Genomic DNA, 18,269 nt, shown 5'->3' on the forward strand with positions numbered 1-18,269 from the left:
GACCCTTATTAGTTCTTAACTGAGTTCTTGCAGATCTGTAATACTGTCAAGACCAATGGAGTTAATCCTGAAGTCTACAAGCTTATACTTTTCCCTTTTGCTATAAGAGTCAGAGCTAGAACATGGTTGGACTCATTACCTAGAGATAGCCTGGACTCTTGGGATAAGCTGGTCACGACTTTCTTAGCCAAGTTCTTCCCTCCTCAAAAGCTGAGCAAGCTTAGAGTGGATATTCAGACCTTTAGACAAAAAGATAGTGAGTCCCTCTATGATGCTTGGGAAAGATACAAGCAACTGACCAAAAAGTGTCCTTCTGACATGCTTTCAGAATGGACCACATTAGAGATATTCTATGATGGTATGTCTGAATTTTCCAAGATGTCACTGGACCACTCTGCAGGTGGATCCATTCACCTAAAGAAAATGCCTACAGAAGCTCAGGAACTTTTTAAAATGGTTGCAAATAACCAGTTCATGTATACCTCTGAGAGGAATCATGTGAGTAATGAGACGCTTCAAAAGAGAGGAGTTCTTGAAATTGATGCTCTGAATGCCATATTGGCTCAGAATAAAATATTGACCCAACAAGTCAATATGATCTCTCAGAGTCTGAATGGATTGCAAAATGCATCCAATAGTACTAGAGAAGCATCTTCTGAAGAAAAAGCTTATGATCCTGAGAACCCTGCAATGGCAGAGGTGAATTACAATTGTGAAACCTTTGGCAACACCTATAATCCTTCATGGAAAAATCATCCAAATTTTTCATGGAAGGATCAACAGAAGCAAGGCTTCAATAATAACAAGGGTGGAAGAAACAGGTTTAGCAATAGCAAACCTTTCCCATCATCATCTCAGCAACAGACAGAGCATTCTGAGCATAATCCTTCTAGCTTAGCAAACATAGTCTCTGATCTATCTAAGGCCACTCTTAGTTTCATGATTGAAATAAGATCCTCCATTAGAAATTTGGAGGCACAAGTGGGCCAGCTGAGTAAAAGGGTTACTGAAACTCCTCCTAGCACTCTCCCAAGCAATACAAAAGAAAATTCCAAAGGAGAGTGCAAGGCCATTGATATAATCAACATGGCCGAAACCTTAGAGGAGGAGGAGGACGTGAATCCCAATGAGGAAGACCTCAGGGAATGCCCAAAGATCAGTAAAAAATACCCTAAGGAGGAACCAAAGGAACCTGAGGCTCATACAGAGACCATAGAGATTCCATTGGATTTTCTTTTACCATTCATGAGCTCTGATGACTATTCATCTTCTGAAGAGGATAAAGACATTGTTGAAGGGAAATTTGCCCAATATTTAGGAGCAATCATGAAGCTGAATCCCAAATTAGTTGGTAATGAGACTCGGAAAGGTGAACCTCCCTTGCTCACCAATGTAGTAAATACATTGGTTCAGCAAACCTTACCTCAAAAGAGACAGGATCCTGGTAAATTCTTAATACCCTGTACCATAGGCACCATGACCTTTGAAAAGGGTCTGTGTGACCTGAGGTCAGGGATAAACATGATGCCTCTCTCTATAATGGAGAGACTGGGAATCTATGAGGTACATGCTGCCAAATTCTCATTGGAGATGGCAGATAAATCGATGAAAAAGGCTTCTGGACTAGAAGAGGACGTGCTAGTAAAGGTTGAAGGCCTTTACTTCCCTGCTGATTTCATAATCCTAGACACTAGGAGGGATGAGGATGAATCCATCATCCTTGGAAGACCCTTCCTAGCCACAACAAGAGCTGTGATTGATGTTGACAGAGGAGAGTTGATCCTTCATGTGAATGAAGAACGTCTTGTAGTAAAGACTCAAGGTTCTCCATCTGTAACCAAAGAGAGTAAGCATGAAGAACTTCTCCCAATACAGAGTCAAACAGAGCCCTCACAGTCAAACTCTAAGTTTGGTGTTAGGAGGCCATAGCCAAACTCTAAGTTTGGTGTTGAGAGATCTCAACCATACTCTGATCATCTGTGAGGCTCCATGAGAGCTCACTGTCAAGCTATTGACATTAAAGAAGCGCTTAATGGGAGGCAACCCAATTTTATTTTAATTTTATCTATATTATTTTGTTTTCTTTTAGGTTGATGATCATGTGAAGTCACAAAGACAATTACAAAAATAAAGAAAAAAAATCAAAAATAGCATTGAAAACAGCACACCCTGGAGGAAGGACTTACTCATGTTTAAACGCCAGTAAGGGTAGCAAAATGGGCGTTTAAACGCCCAATCTGGCACCTTTCTGGGCGTTTAAACATCAGAATAGGGCACCAGACTGGCGTTTAAATGCCAGAACAGGGCAACAAACTGGCGTTTAGACGCCAGAACAGAAGGAAAGCTGGCGTTTAAACGCCAGAATAGGGCAGCAGACTGGCGTTTAAACGCCATAATTGCACTCTAAGGCATTGTGAATGCCCAATTGGAGCAGGGATGAAGAATTCCTTGGCCCTTTAGGATCTGTGCATCCCACAGGATCCCCACCAACCTCAACTCACTCTCTCTCCTCTTCACACCTTTCTACAACACTCTTCCCCAAATATCCTTCACCAATCACCTCCATATCTCTTCCCCAAATACCCTTCACTCCTTCATTTTCACACATTACAAACAACTTTTCCCCCCTCTTGGCCGAAACACATATCTCCCTCCATCTCCTCCATTTTCTTCTTCTCCCCCTTCTTTCTTTCTTCTTTTGCTCGAGGACAAGCAAACCTTTTAAGTTTGGTGTGGTAAAAGCATTGCTTTTTATTTTTCCATACCATTTATGGCACCTATGGCCGGAGAAACCTCTAGAAAGAGGAAAGAGAAGACAAAAGCTTCCGCCTCCGAGTCATGGGAGATGGAGAGATTCATCTCAAGGGTCCAGAGCTCAGTAATAGAGCATTTGACTGCACAACAAGAGACCCCACTCATGGACCTCAACAAGAGCATGAGAAATTCCCTCATCAAGAAACCCTTGAGATGCCTCAAGGGATACATTCTCCTCCACACAACTATTGGGACCAATTAAGGGTGAAACACCAAGAGCACTCCATCACTCTCCATGAGATTAGAGAAGATCAAAGAGCTATGAGGGAGGAGCAACAAGGGCAAGGAAGAGACATAGAGGAGCTCAAGAGCACCATTAGTTCTTCAAGAGGAGGAAGACACCACCCTCACTAAGGTGGACTCATTCCTTAATCTCCTTGTCTATTTATTTTTCTATTTTCAACTTTATGCTGTATGTTCTATCTATATTTGTGTCTTCACTACATGATTATTAGTGTCTAGTGTCTATGTCTTAAAGCTATGAATAACTCCATGAGTCCTTCACCTCTCTTACATGAAAAATGTGCTTAATTACAAAAGAATAAGAAGTACTTGGATTTTAAATTTTATCTTGAAATTAGTTTTATTATTTTGATGTGGTGGCAATACTTTTTGTTCTCTGAATGAATGCTTGAACAGTGCATATTTTTTATCTTGCTGTTTATGAATGTTAAAGTTGTTGGCTCTTGAAAGAATGAAGAACAAAGAGAAATGTTATTGATAATCTAAAAAATCATGAAATTGGTTCTTGAAGCAAGAAAAAGAAGTGAAAAAAAGAGAAAAAATGGCGAAGAAAAAAAAAGAAAAAGAAAAAGCAAGCAGAAAAAGCCAATAGCCCTTTAAACCAAAAGGCAAGGGTAAAAAAGATCCAAGCATTTGAGCATTAATGGATAGGAGGGCCCAAGGAAATAAAATCCAAGCCTAAGCGGCTAAATCAAGCTGTCCCTAACCATGTGCTTGTGGCATGCAGATCCAAGTGAAAAGCTTGAGATTGAGTGGTTAATGTCGTGATCCAAAGCAAAGGAGTGTGCTTAAGAACTCTGGACACCTCTAATTGGGGACTTTAGCAAATCTGAGTCACAATCTGGAAAGGTTCACCCAGTTATGTGTCTGTGGCATTTATGTATCTAGTGGTAATAGTGGCAAACAAAGTGCTTAGGGGTCACGACCAAGACTCATAAAATAGCTGTGTTCAAGAATCAACATACTGAACTAGGAGAATCAATAACACTATCTAAAACTCTGAGTTGCTATAGATTCCAATCATTCTGAATTTCAAAGGAAAAAGTGAGATGCCAAAACTGTTCAGAAGCAAAAAGCTACAAGCCTCGCTCATCTAATTAGGACTAAGTTTCATTGATACTGTGGGATTCATTGTATATTCTCTTCTTTTTATACTATTTTGTTTTCAGTTGCTTGGGGAAAAGCAATAATTTAAGTTTGGTGTTGTGATGAGCGGATAATTTATACGCTTTTTGGCATTGTTTTTAGGTAGTTTTTAGTAGGATCTAGCTACGTTTTGGGATGTTTTTATTAGTTTTTATGCAAAATTCATATTTCTGGACTTTACTATGAGTTTGTGTGTTTTTCTGTGATTTCAGGTATTTTCTGGCTGAAATTGAGGGACCTGAGCAAAAATCTGATTCAAAGGCTGACAAAGGACTGCAGATGCTGTTGGATTCTGACCTCCCTGCACTCGAAGTGAATTTTCTATGGCCACCGAACTCTAAATGGCGCACTCTCAATTGCGTTGGAAAGTAGACATCCAGAGCTTTCCAAAAATATATAATAATTCATACTTTGCTCAAGTTTTGATGACACAAACTGGCATTCAAACGCCCCTTCTCTGCCCTATTCTGAAGTCAAAGCGCCAGAACTGGCATAAAAGCTGGAGTTAAACGCCCAAACTGGCACCAAAGCTGGCGTTTGATGCCAAGAGAAGCCTCTATACGTGTAAAGCTCAAGACTCAGCCCAAGTACACACCAAGTGGGCCCAGAAGTGGATTTCTGCATCATTTACCTATTTCTGTAAACCCTAGTAGCTAGTTTCATTATAAATAGGACCTTCTACTATTATATTTTCATCTTTTGATCATCTTTTGATCTCTTGATCACATTTTGGGGGCTGGCCTCACGGCCATGCCTGAACCTTGTTCTTATGTATTTTCAACAGTGGAGTTTCTACACACCATAGATTAAGGTGTGGAGCTCTGCTGTTCCTCGAGTATTAATGTAATTACTATTGTTCTTCTATTCAAGTCAAGCTTATTCTTGTTCTAAGATACTCACTCACACTTCAACCTGATGAATATGATGATCTGTGACACTCATCATCATTCTCACCTATGAACGCGTGCCTGACAACCATTTCCGTTCTACATAAGATTGAGCCTGTATCTCTTGGATTCCTGGTCCACGACGCATGGTTGCCTCACCTGACAACTGAGCCTTCCATTCTGTGAGATCAGAATCTTCGTGGTATAAGCTAGAATTATTGGCGGCCATTCCTAAGATACGGAAAGTCTAAACCTTGTCTGTGGTATTTCGAGTAGGATCTGAGATGGGATGACTGTGACGAGCTTCAAACTCGTGACTGTAGGGCATAGTGACAAACACCAAAGGATAGTAAATCCTATTCCTACATGATCAAGAACCAACAGCTGATTAGCCATGCGGGAAACTGTAGAGGACCTTTTTCACTGAGAGGACCGGAGGTAGCCATTGACGCCGGTGAAACCCAACATACAGCTTTCCATGGAAAGGAGTATGAAGGATTCGATGAAGGCAGTAGGAAAGTAGAGACTCAACAGGAACAAAGCATCTTCATACGCTTATCTGAAATTCCCACCAATGAATTACATAAGTATCTCTATCTGTATTTTATGTTTTATTTATCTTTTAATTATGAAAACTCCATAACCATACAAGGTGACCATAGCTTGCTTAAAGCCGACAATCTCCGTGGGATCGACCCTTACTCACGTAAGATATTACTTGGACGACCCAGTGCACTTGCTGGTTAGTTGTGTGGAGTTGTGACAAAGAAGTGAGATTACAATTGTGTGACCAAGTTGTTGGCGCCATTGTGTATCACAATTTCGTGCACCAGTCCCCAAGCAACTGAAAACAAAATAGAATAAAAAGAAGAAAATATACAATGAATTCCAAAATATCAATGAAGCTTAGCTCCAATTAGATGAGCGGGACTAGTAGCTTTTTGCTTTTGAATAGTTTTTGCATCTCACTTTATCCTTTGAAGTTCAGAATGATTTGCATCTCTAGGAATTCAGAATTAAGATAGTGTTATTGATTCTCCTAGTTCAGTATATTGATTCTTGAACACAGCTACTTTATGAGTCTTGGCAGTGACCTTAAGCACTTTGTTTTCCAGTATTACCATTGGATACATAAATGCCACAGACACATAACTGGGGGAACCTTTTCAGTTTGTAACTCAGCTTTGCTAAAGTCACCAGTTAGAGGTGTCCAGAGTTCTTAAGCACACTCTTTTTGCTTTGGATCATGACTTTAACCACTCAGTCTCAAGCTTTTCACTTGGACCTTCATGACACAAGCACATGGTTAGGGACAGCTTGATTTAGCCGCTTAGGCCAGGATTTTATTCCTTTGGGCCCTCCTATCCATTAATGCTCAAAGCCTTGGATCCTTTTTACCCTTGCCTTTTGGTTTAAAGGGCTATTGGCTTTTTCTGCTTGCTTTTTCTTTTTCTTTCTTTTTCTTTTTCGCCATTTTGTTTTTGCAAGCTTTGTTATTCACTGCTTTTTCTTGCTTCAAGAATCAATTTTATGATTTTTCAGATCATTAATAAGATTTCTCATTTTTCATCATTCTTTCAAGAGCCAACAATTTTAACATTCATAAACTTCACAATCAAAATTATGCACTGTTCAAGCATTCATTCAGAAAACAAAAAGTATTGCCACCACATTAAAATAATCGAACTAATTTCAAGATAAATTTCGAAATTCAAGTACTTCTTGTTCTTTTGTAATTAGGCACATTTTTCATTTAAGAAAGGTGAAGGGTTCATAGGACATTCATAGCCTTAAGACATAGATACTAGACACTAATGATCATGTAATGAAGACACAAACATAGATAACATATAAAGCATAAAAATCGAAAAACAGAAAAATAAGAACAAGGAAATCAAAGAACGGATCCACCTTAGTGATGGCGGCTAGTTCTTCCTCTTGAGCTTCCAATGGAACGCTTGAGCTCCTCTATGTCTCTTCCTTGCCTTTGTTTCTCTTCCCTCATGGCTATTTGATCCTTTCTAATTTCATGGAGAATAATGGAGTGATCTTGATACTCCATCCTTAGTTGCTCCATATTGGAACTCAAATCTCCCAAAGAGGTGTTGAGTTGCTCCTAATAGTTGTGTGGAGAAAAATTCATCCCATGAGGCATCTTATGGATTTCTTGATGAGGGACTTCCTCATGCTCTTGTTGAGGTCCATGAGTGGGCTCTCTTATTTGCTCCATCCTCCTTTTAGTGATGGGCTTGTCCTCTTCAATGAGGATGTCTTCCTCTATGACAATTCTAGCTAAACTGCATAGGTGACAAATGAGATGAGGAAAGGATAACCTTGCCAAAGTGGAGGGCTTGTCAGCCACTTTGTACAGTTCTAGAGGTATGATCTCACGAACTTCCACTTCCTCTCCAAACATGATGCTATGAATCATGATAGCCCGACCCACAGTTACTTCGGATCGGTTGCTAGTAGGAATGATAGAGCGTTGGATGAACTCCAACCATCCTCTAGCCATAGGCTTAAGGTCAAGCCTTCTTAGTTGAACCGGCTTGCCTTTGGAGTCTCTCTTCCATTGTGATGTGTGGAAAACAATCCAACACAAAACTCACCGGCAAGTGTACCGGGTCGCATCAAGTAATAATAACTCACATGAGTGAGGTCGATCCCACAGGGATTGAAGGATTGAGCAATTTTAGTTTAGTGGTTGATTTAGTCAAGCGAATCAAGTTTTGGTTGAGTGGGTTGTATTTAACATAATATAAATTGTTTGGAATGTAAAAGGAGAAGGGGAAATTGCAGTAAATTAAAGAACAGGAAAGTAAACTTGCTGAATCTTAAAGAACAAGAAATTAAATGACTGAAACTTAAAGTGCAAGAAATGTAAATTGCAGTAACTTAAATGGCAAGGAATGTAAATTGCTTGAATGTAAAATGGATTTGAGGACTGGGATTGCAGAATCTAAACAAAGAGAAAGTAAATTGCAGCAATTAATAAAGTAGAAGATGAATTGAATAAACTGAAATTCAAACAGAAAATGAAATTAAAGTGCAACAGGATTCACAGAAGAACCAAAAGTAAAATGGATCTCAGGTCTCAAGAGACTAGAAAGCAAAGTCTAGATCTCAATTTGCCTTCCCAGATCCAAGTTCACAAAGCAATTGACAAGGAATTAAAGAAGAAGCAGTAAAGGAAACGAAATTGAATTCAATTATGCAGAAGAGAAATCAAAGAGATTTTGAATGGAGATTGAGACAGAATTTCCTCAATTCTTCACACCCAAAACTCAAAACAAGGAAATTAAGAAGGCCCAAGCAAGAATGAGGAAGAAGAGAGATCAATTCTCCTCCCCAATTCTCTGAAATCTCAGTGAAGACACCAAGAGAAGTTCCAAAGTGCAAAAATAAAATTCAAAGCTCAAAGAAAGTGCAAAATTCAAAAGCTCAGTCAAAGGTCCTAATTACATCAAACTAGCTCCTATTTATACACTTTCTATTCTTGGATTTTGGGATTTGGATGGGCTTTTGATTTGGTGAAGAAATGAATTAAATTGGATTTTTAATTCAATTTTCGGCCCAAAAATAATAGCTCCCAGGAGGCTGCCCTGCCCTTGTGGAGGGCAGGGCAGAAAATTGGTGTGTGGTGCGGCTTGGTGCGGGCTGGTGCGGTCTTGGTGCGCAGAACGCTGCCCTGCCCTCGCGGAGGGCAGGGCAGGAAAAATATGTGCGCCAGAGATGTGCCACGGTGCGTGCTGATGCTGCCAGAATCATGCCATGGTGCGCCAGAATGGTGCCTTGGTGCACAGGATGCTGCCCTGCCCTCGCGGAGGGCAGCGCAGAAAAATTTGGTGCTGCCAGGATCGTGCTGTGGTGCGCGCTGGTGCTGCCAGGATAGTGATTTGGTGTGCCAGAAATGTCCCTTGGTGCGCCAGATTCATGCACCAACAAAATGCTGCCCTGCCCTCGCGGAGGGCAGGGCAGTGTTTCCAAAATGAAGTCCCGCGTTCGAATCCGGGTAGAAACACACGCTCATTCATTTTCCTTGGTTTCTTGGCACGGTAATGGAACTTAGTTCCTTGCTTCCTCATGGTCCCGTGTTCAACTCTTGTGGCAAGCATAACCAAAACAACCACTCCAAGTATCACTAAATTCAAGAGGCTTATAAATCAATTAAAATTTAATTAAAATTAGCTTAAACCTCATGGATTAACATTAATTTCATGGTGGTTGCTTGATTTAAAGAAGTTGTGCATTTTCACTCCAAATCACTTACTTAGGATGCAAGAAAGTGTATAAAGACTAATAAAACAAGTGAAATTAGCTTGAAAAATAGGTATATGATGACTTGTCATCACAACACCAAACTTAAATCTTGTTTGTCCCCAAGCAAGCATCAAAACTAAGAGTAAATGATATGAATAAGAAAAGAACACATATCCTTATTAGGCATATAGCAGAACTTGATTTATGGAGTCTTTATGCAGACAATGACAACTCACTTATTATTGCTGCTACATAATACACATCTTTCCTCAAAGGCTTGCTAACCTTGCTGTAATAAGACTCACTTTTTAATTACTCCCTTGCTAACTTTTCTTGGCTTACAATGCTTAACAAGCTTATTATTCTTTTAGAGGTTTGGTGTCAAATGTTGCAGTATTAGCCTTTGGCTTCATTTTCTTTTTCTTTTTACTCAACATCTTTCCACCATAGACACATGGCTCATTAATTCTTCCTAGGATCATTGATGCCCAGCATCTCTTTGGATAACTAAATGTTCTGTATCTAAGTTGCTCTTTATTGTGGACTTTCAATTGGCCATCCCAAATCAGTTGATCTAAGTGACCGGGTTTTAAAATACCCCTTAGAATTTACTCATCCAAGCATATCTTATTACAAGAACACCACAGGCATATGTCCTAGGGTCCAAGCTATTGGTGTCCAACCTTTATTCTTTGTTTTTCTTGCCATTTTGGCTTTTTCTTCTTCCTTTTCTTTCTGTTTTCGTTACCAAGGGCCTTTTCATTGTTGATAAGAGTCTTTGTAACAGCAAGCTAACTCACATTTGAATGAGAATGATATTATGCAACAATTATTTCATGAGTTATGCATTTAATCAAACACATGTACCACCACTAACTTCCATTCTTACTTATGCAATATTGGATATTTCACTTGATGGACCTTTGAGATGAATCTCTCCATCTCCCATGACACGGAAGTGGAAGCTTTTGCCTTCTCTTTCCTCTATCTAGAGGTTTCTCCGGCCTTAGGTGCCATAAATAGTTATAAAAACACAAAAAGCAATGCTTTTTCCATACCAAACTTAAAAGGTTTGCTCGTCCTCGAGCAAAAGAAGAAAGAAGAACGAAGAAGAAGAAGAAATGAAGGAGACGGAAAGTTGTGAGTGGTGCGGCCAAGGTGAAGAAGGAGTGTTTGTGATGTGTGAATTTGAAGGATGGATGAGGGGTTTATATAGGAGTGGAAATAGAGGGTAGAGTTTGTGTATTAGGGTTGGGTTTGGGAGAGAAAGTGTTTGAATTTGAACAATGAGGTAGGTGGGAGTTTTGGGGAAGAGTTGGATGGATGTGAGTGGTGAAGATGTGATAGGGAAGAGAGATGGAGGTGATTGGTGAAGGGTTTTTGGGAAGGGTGTTATTGGAATGTGTGAAGAAGAGAGAGATTGAGTTGAGGTTGGTGGGGATCTTGTGGGGTCCACAGATCCTGAGGTGTCAAGGATTTCTCATCCATGCACCATTCTGGCGTGTAAACGCCCCTTTGAGCGCCAATCCTAGCGTTAAATGCCAGGTTGCTGCCCATTTATGGCGTTTAACGCCAGCTTTTCTTCCCTTACTGGCGTTTAACACCAACTTGGTGCCATTTTCTGGGGTTAAACGCCAGTTTGGTGCCCTTTTCTGGCGTTAAATGCCCAGAATGGTGCCAGACTGGGCATTTAACGCCCATTCTGCTACCCTTACTGGCGTTTAAACGCCAGTAAGCTCATCCTCCAAGGTGTGCTATTTTTAATGCTATTTTTAATTTTTGCTTTAATTTTTGCAGTTGTTTTTGTGACTCCACATGATCATCAACCTAAAGAAAACATAAAATAACAATGGAAAATGGAAATTTAACATAGATAAATAAAAATTGGGTTGCCTCCCAATAAGCGCTTCTTTAATGTTAATAGCTTGACAGTGAGCTCTTATGGAACTTCACAGATACTCAGAGCATGATGATGGCCTCTCAACACCAAAGTTAGAGTTTGAATGTGGGGGCTCTGTTTGACTCTGTATTGAAAGAAACTTTTCATGCTTCTTCTCCATGTGTACAGAAGGAGATCCTTGAGCCATAAACATAAGGTAGTCCTTATTCACTTGAAGGACCAACTCTCCTCTGTCAACATCAATCACGGCTTTTGCTGTGGCTAGGAAGCGTCTGCCAAGGATGATGGATTCATCCTTATTCTTCCCAGTATCCAGGATTATGAAGTCAGCAGGGATGTAAAGGCCCTCAACCTTTACTAAAACATCCTCTACAAGTCCATATACCTATTTCATGGATTTGTCTGCCATGTCTAGTGAGATTCTTACAGCTTGTACCTCAAAGATTCCCAGTTTCTCCATTACAGAGAGTGGCATGAGGTTTATGCCTGACCCTAGGTCACACAGAGCCTTCTCAAAGGTCATGGTGCCTATGGTACAGGGTATTAAGAATTTTCCAGGATCCGGTTTCTTCTGAGGTAAAGTCTACCTAATCAAGTCATTCAGTTCATTGGTGCATCCTCCCAAGTCTCATTACCAAATAACTTGGCATTCAGCTTCATGATTGCTTCAAGGTACTTAGCAACTTGCTCTTTAGTAATATCTTCATCCTCTTCAGAGGATGAATTCTCATCAGAGCTCATGAATGGTAGAAGTAGGTTCAATGGAATCTCTATGGTCTCTGTATGAGCCTCAGATTTCCTTGGTTCCTCAAAGGGGAACTTCTTTTCATTCAGAGGACATCCCATGAGGTTTTTCTCACTAGGAATCATGTCATCCTCACTCTCTCCAGGTTTGGCCATGTTGGTCATGGTTATGGCCTTGCAATCTCTCTTGGGATTTTCTTCTGTATTGCTTGGGAGAGTGCTAGGAGGAGTTTTAGTAATCTTTTTACTCAGCTGACCCACTTGTGCCTCCAAATTTCTAATGGAGGATCTTGTTTCATTCATAAAACTTAGTGTGGTCTTAGATAGATCAGAGACTATGGTTGCTAAGCCAGAACGACTCTGCTCAGAGTTCTCTGTCTATTGCTGAGAAGATGATGGAAAAGGCTTGCTATTGCTAAACCTATTTCTTTCACCATTATTGTTGTTGAAGCCTTGTTGAGGCTTCTGTTGGTCCTTCCATGAGAGATTTGGATGATTTCTCCATGAAGGATTATAGGTGTTTCCATAGGTTTCTCCCATGTAATTCACCTCTTCCATTGTAGAGTTCTCAGGATCATAAGCTTATTCTTCAGAAGATGCTTCTTTATTACTGCTGGATGCAGCTTGCAATCCAATCTGATTCTGAGAAATCATATTGACTTGCTAAGTCAATAATTTGTTCTGAGCCAATATGGCATTCAGAGTATCAATCTCTAGAACTCCTTTCTTTTGAGTTGTCCCATTGTTCATAGGATTTCTTTCAAAAGTGTACATGAACTGGTTATTTGCAACCATTTCAATGAGTTCTTGGGCTTCTGCATACATTTTCTTCAGATGAATAGATTCGCCTGCACAATGGTCTATGAAGATACCTATGATGCTCCATTCTAAAAGCATATCAGAAGGACACCTTCTGATAAACTTCTTGTATCTTTCCCAAGCATCGTAAAGGGATTCACCTTCCTTCTGTTTGAAGGTTTAAACTTCCACTCTAAGCTTACTCATATTTCGAGGTGGAAAGAATTTAGCTAAGAAGGCATTGACCAGCTTTTTCCAAGAGTTCAGGCTGTCTCTAGGTTGTGAGTTCAACTATATACTAGCTCTGTCTCTTACAGCAAAAGGGAAAACCATAAGTCTGTAGACTTCGGGATCAACTCCATTGGTCTTAACAGTGTCACAGATTTGCAAAAATTCAGCCAAGAACTGATGAGGATCTTCCAATGGAAGTCCATGAAACTTGCAGTTTTGTTGCATCAGAGAAACTAATTGAGGCTTAAGCTCGAAGTTGTTTGCTCCAATGGCAGAAATAGAGATGCTTCTCCCATAGAAGTCAGGAGTTGGTGTAGTAAAGTCACCAAGCACCTTCTTGGCATTATTGTTGCTGGGTTCGGCCATGTCTGTTTTATCTGCTTCCTTTTCAAAAATTTCTGTCTGGTCCTCTTTAGAGTATTGTGTTTTAGCTGCTCTTAGCTTCCTCTTCAGATTCCTTTCAGATTCAGGATCAGCTTCAACAAGAATGCCTTTATCTTTGTTCCTGCTCATATGAAAGAGAAGAAAACAAAGAAGGTATGGAATCCTCTATGTCACAATATAGAGATTCCTTGATGTGTCAGAGAAAAAGAGGAATAGAATGATGAGGTAGAGAGAAGAATTCAAACTTATAGAGAGGGAGGAGGTCCGAATTATTAAAGGAGGATAAGTGTTAGTGATTAAATAGCAAGAAATGGGAGAGAGAAAATTTTTAAAAATTTTTAAATAAAATAAAATCAGAGTTTAAAACAATTAGTTAATTAAAAAGAATTTTGAAAAAGTTGTTAGTGGTTTTCAAAAATTGGAGAGAGAAAAGTAGTTAAGTGGTTTTGAAAAAGATAAGAGGTAATAAATTTTGAAAAGATAAGAAGTTAGAAAGAGATTTTTGAAATTAGAATTTAAAAAGATGTGATTTGAAAAAGATATGATTGAAAAAGATATGATTGAAAAGATATGATTGAAAAACAAATTAAAAAAATTGATTTTTAAAATTGATGACTTAACTAACAAGAAATTAAAAGATATGATTCTAAAATTCAAATATTGAACCTTTCTTAACAAGAAAGTAACAAACTTGAAATTTTTGAATCACAACATTAATTGTTAGCAAGGATTTTTGAGAATATTAAAAGAAAAATGAAAAATATTTGATTTTGAAAAAGATATGATTGATAAGAGAGGATATGAAAAAGATAAGATTTTGAAAAATTAGTTTTAAAACTTGAAAAATTGAAAAAGATTTGAATTGAAAAAAAAATTACCTCCCTAGTGTTATCCTGGCGTTAAACGCCAGAATGGATATAACGCCCACTTGGCTGCCTCCTTGGGTGTTAAACGCCCAGCCAGGTGCCCTGGCTGGCGTTTAAACGCCAGAAATCCTTCTTTACTAGGCGTTTTGAACGCCCAGCTTTTTCTCTGTGATTCCTCTGCTGTATGTTCTGATTCTTCAATTATCTGTATTATTGACTTGAAAAGACATAATTTTGAATTTTTTTAAATTTTTAATGATGAAATTAAAACAATAGAATGAAATTAAACATGAAAAACTAAGATCAAAACAAGGAATGCATGCAAGAACACTTTGAATGTCAAGATGAACATCAAGAACACTATGAAGATCATGATGAACATCAAGAACATATTTTTGAAAATTTTTAAGAAAAGAAAGATATGCAGGACACCAAACTTAGAAATTTTCATACTAGAAACACTAACAATTTGAGAATGCACATGAGAAACAACAAAAGACACAAAACAAGAGAATTTAAAGATCAAACAAAGGAAAATCATCAAGAACAACTTGAAGATCAATGAAGAACATAATGCATATATTTTCAAAAAATGCAAGAAAAATAAAAACATGCAATTGACACCAAACTTGAAATTTGACACGAGACTCAAACAAGAAACATAAAATATTTTTTTGGTTTAATGATTTTATGAATTTTTTTTTAATTTTTCAAAAATTATTTTGAAAAAGAAAATAAGAAACTCAAAATTTTTAATAAGAAATCCAGGAATCATGCAATGTTAGTCTAAAGCTTCAGTCTAAAAGGATTAGACATGGCTAACCAAGCTTCAGCAGGACATTACATATAACAGCCAAATTGATGGGAATCAACTAGCTCCTGTGATGATAAAAGCATCATCTGAAACTCTAGAATTCATTCTTAAAAATTTTGAAGAACAAAATAAATAAAAAAAAAGAAAATTACCTAATCTGAGCAACAAGATGAACCGTCAGTTGTCCAAACTCGGACAATCCCTGGCAACGGCGCCAAAAACTTGGTATGCGAAATCGTGATCTCACACACTTTCTTCACAACTCCGCGTAGCTGACCAGCAAGTGCACTGGGTCCTCCAATTAATACCTTACGTGAGTAAGGGTCGATCCCACGGAGATTGTCGGCTTGGAGCAAGCTATGGTCATCTTGTAAATTTCAGTCAGGCAGATTCAAATGGTTATGGGATTTTGATAATTAAAATTTAGATAAAACATAAAATAAGATAGAGATACTTATGTAATTCATTGGTAGAAATTTCAGATAAGCGTATGGAGATGTTTTGTTCCCTTTGAATCCCTGCTTTCCTACTGCCTTCATCCAGTCATGCGTACTCCTTTCCATGGCAAGCTGTATGTTGGGGGGGGATCACCGTTATCAATTACTACCGTCCATCCTCTCAGTAAAAATGGTCTGGCTATGGGTTACGTAGGGCTAATCATCTGTCGGTTCCCACTTGTGTTGGAATAAGATCCAATGATCCTTTTGCACACTGTCACTGTGCCCAGCACTCGCAAGTTTGAAGCTCGTCACAGTCATCCTATCCCAGATCCTACTCGAAACACCACAGACAAGGTTTAGACTTTCCAAATCTCGAGAATGCTGCCAATTGATTCTAGCTTATACCACAAAGACTCTGATCTCACGGAATGGAAGGCTCTGTTGTTAGGAGAGGCAACCATGCATCGTGGACCAGGAGGCCAAGAAATACACACTCAAGCTATTACAAATAGAACGGAAGTGGTTGTCAATCACGCGTTCAGAATTGAGAATGATGATGAGTGTCACGGATCATCACATTCATCAGGTTGAAGTACAAGTGAATATCTTAGAATAAGAATAAGCTTGAATTGAATAGAAGAACAATAGTACTTTGCATTAACTCATGAGGAACAGCAGAACTCCACACCTTAATCTATGAGGTGTAGAAACTCCACCGTTGAAAATACATAAGAATAAGGTGGCCAGGCCTCCCAAATAACATGAAACCATCGAAAAAGGGTTCAAAGACCTGATCCCAAGATCAAAGATGATCAAAACATGAAAATACAATAGTAAAAAGTTCTATTTATAATGAACTAGTGACCTAGGGTTTACAGAAATAAGTAAATGATGCAGAAATCCATTTCTGGGGCCCACTTGGTGTGTGCTTGGGCTGAGCATTAAAGCTTTCACGTGTATAGGCTTTTCTTGGAGTTAAACGCCAGCTCTGGTGTCAGTTTGGGTGTTTAACTCCAGCTTTTATGCCAGTTCTGGCGTTTAACACCAGAAAATAGTAAAAAACTGGCGTTTAAACGACAGTTTGCGTTATCAAAACTCAGACAAAGTATGGATTATTATATATTTCTGGCAAGCCCAAGATATCTACTTTCCAACGCAATTGAGAGCTCGCCAATTGGGCTTCTGTAGCTCCAAAAAATCTATTTCGAGTGCAGGGAGGTTAAAATCCAACAGCATCTGTAGTCTTTTTTCAGCCTCTGAACCAGATTTTTGCTCAGGTCCCTCAATTTCAGCCAGAAAATACCTGAAATCACAAAAAAAACACACAAAATCATAGTAAAGCCCAAAAATGTGATTTTTTCATAAACACTAATAATTATATACTAAAAACTAACTAAATCATACTAAAAACTACCTAAAAATAATGCCAAAAAGCGTATAAATTATCCACTGATCAAGGAGCAGCAGGGACAATTTCACTGGGGAGAGATGCAAGGCAGCCTCAACAAGATCATGGAGAAACAACAAGAGCAACAAAGGAACCTTTTTGAATTTAGGGCCCTTTACGAGGCTAGGACCATATCAAGAAGGCAATATGACTGCCATGCACAAGCGAAGCTGAATCACTTGTGTAACGCAGTAGCCAATACCCTACTCATCCAACATTCATGCAAGCAATGGAAGAGCTCAGTGCAAGGTAGGAGGAAATTGTGGACAAGCACATAGAGAAGGAGATAACTTATATGAGAAGGCTAGGCTTTTGGAAGCCAAGAGACACCTCTGCACAAGAAGGAGCCTCCACAAAGAAGAATGGTGATGAGTCCTCCAAAAAGAAGGATAAAGGGAAAGGGGCCTATGCATTGAAGCCGCTCAAGGATACAAGGTTGTTGAGTCCCATAGTTGAATTTACTCTTTTGAATTTCTGCTTAGTAGTATATTTTGATATAGTAGTTGTTGTTTAGTTCTTATGTTTCAGAAGTCTTTCTATGAGTCCTTTGAGTTTCTATTTTAATTTGAAAAAGAAAATGTCTTTTTGATTAAGTCTTCATTACATTAATAAAAGCAAGTTGTTTAAAAAAATCAATGATGAGTTGTTGCAAAAATAAGAGCAAGAGACTACGACCCAAGTGAGATAATTGAAGATTAAAAGATAAGGAACAAAGTAGGTAATCATGAATAAAAATCTGGAAGTGAATAAGACTATAATGAACAATTAGACATAGAGGATATAACAAGTAGATACCAACGATGACCCTTGAATATCCATAGAACCAAGAAGTAGTAAGCAATAGACCCAAGGTTCTGAGTGATGACAAGTCATCATATACCCATTTTTTAAGCTAATTTCACTTGTTTTGTTAGTCTTTATGCACTTTCTTGCTTCTTAAGTAAGTGATTTGGAGTGAAAATGCACAACTTCTTTAAATCAAGCAACCACCATGAAATTAATGTTAATCCATGAGGTTTAAGCTAATTTTAATTGAATTTTAATTGATTTATAAGCCTCTTGAATTTAGTGATACTTTGAGTGGTTGTTTTGGTTTATTGTAGGTGAAGAAAAGGAAAAAAGGAAAAAGCATAGCCTAAGGAAGTGTGGCCCAAGGAAAAGAAAGTGTGGTCAAAGAGAGAAGAAGTGTGCCGCATGCAATGGGGGAGGCAAACATTGCCCTCCACAAGGGCACACTGCCCTCTAGGAGGGCAACATAAGGGAACCAAGCATGAAAGGCAACTCTGCCCTGCCCA

General features: G+C 38.8%; 2 non-coding genes across 2 annotated transcripts; one reads left to right on the top strand and one right to left on the bottom strand.

The window, feature by feature from the left end:
* Positions 1–216: 216 nt before the first annotated feature.
* LOC127739924 (small nucleolar RNA R71) lies at positions 217–324 on the bottom strand. Its single transcript, XR_008000666.1, has one exon. It is a non-coding gene; the product is annotated as a small nucleolar RNA R71 (small nucleolar RNA).
* Positions 325–12,885: 12,561 nt separating this feature from the next.
* Positions 12,886–12,993, top strand: LOC127740175 (small nucleolar RNA R71). The gene has a single exon (XR_008000856.1). It is a non-coding gene; the product is annotated as a small nucleolar RNA R71 (small nucleolar RNA).
* The last annotated feature ends 5,276 nt before the right edge of the window (positions 12,994–18,269 follow it).

The sequence above is a fragment of the Arachis duranensis genome, chromosome 6 (assembly GCF_000817695.3).
Source record: "Arachis duranensis cultivar V14167 chromosome 6, aradu.V14167.gnm2.J7QH, whole genome shotgun sequence".
NCBI classification, from domain to species: domain Eukaryota; kingdom Viridiplantae; phylum Streptophyta; class Magnoliopsida; order Fabales; family Fabaceae; genus Arachis; species Arachis duranensis.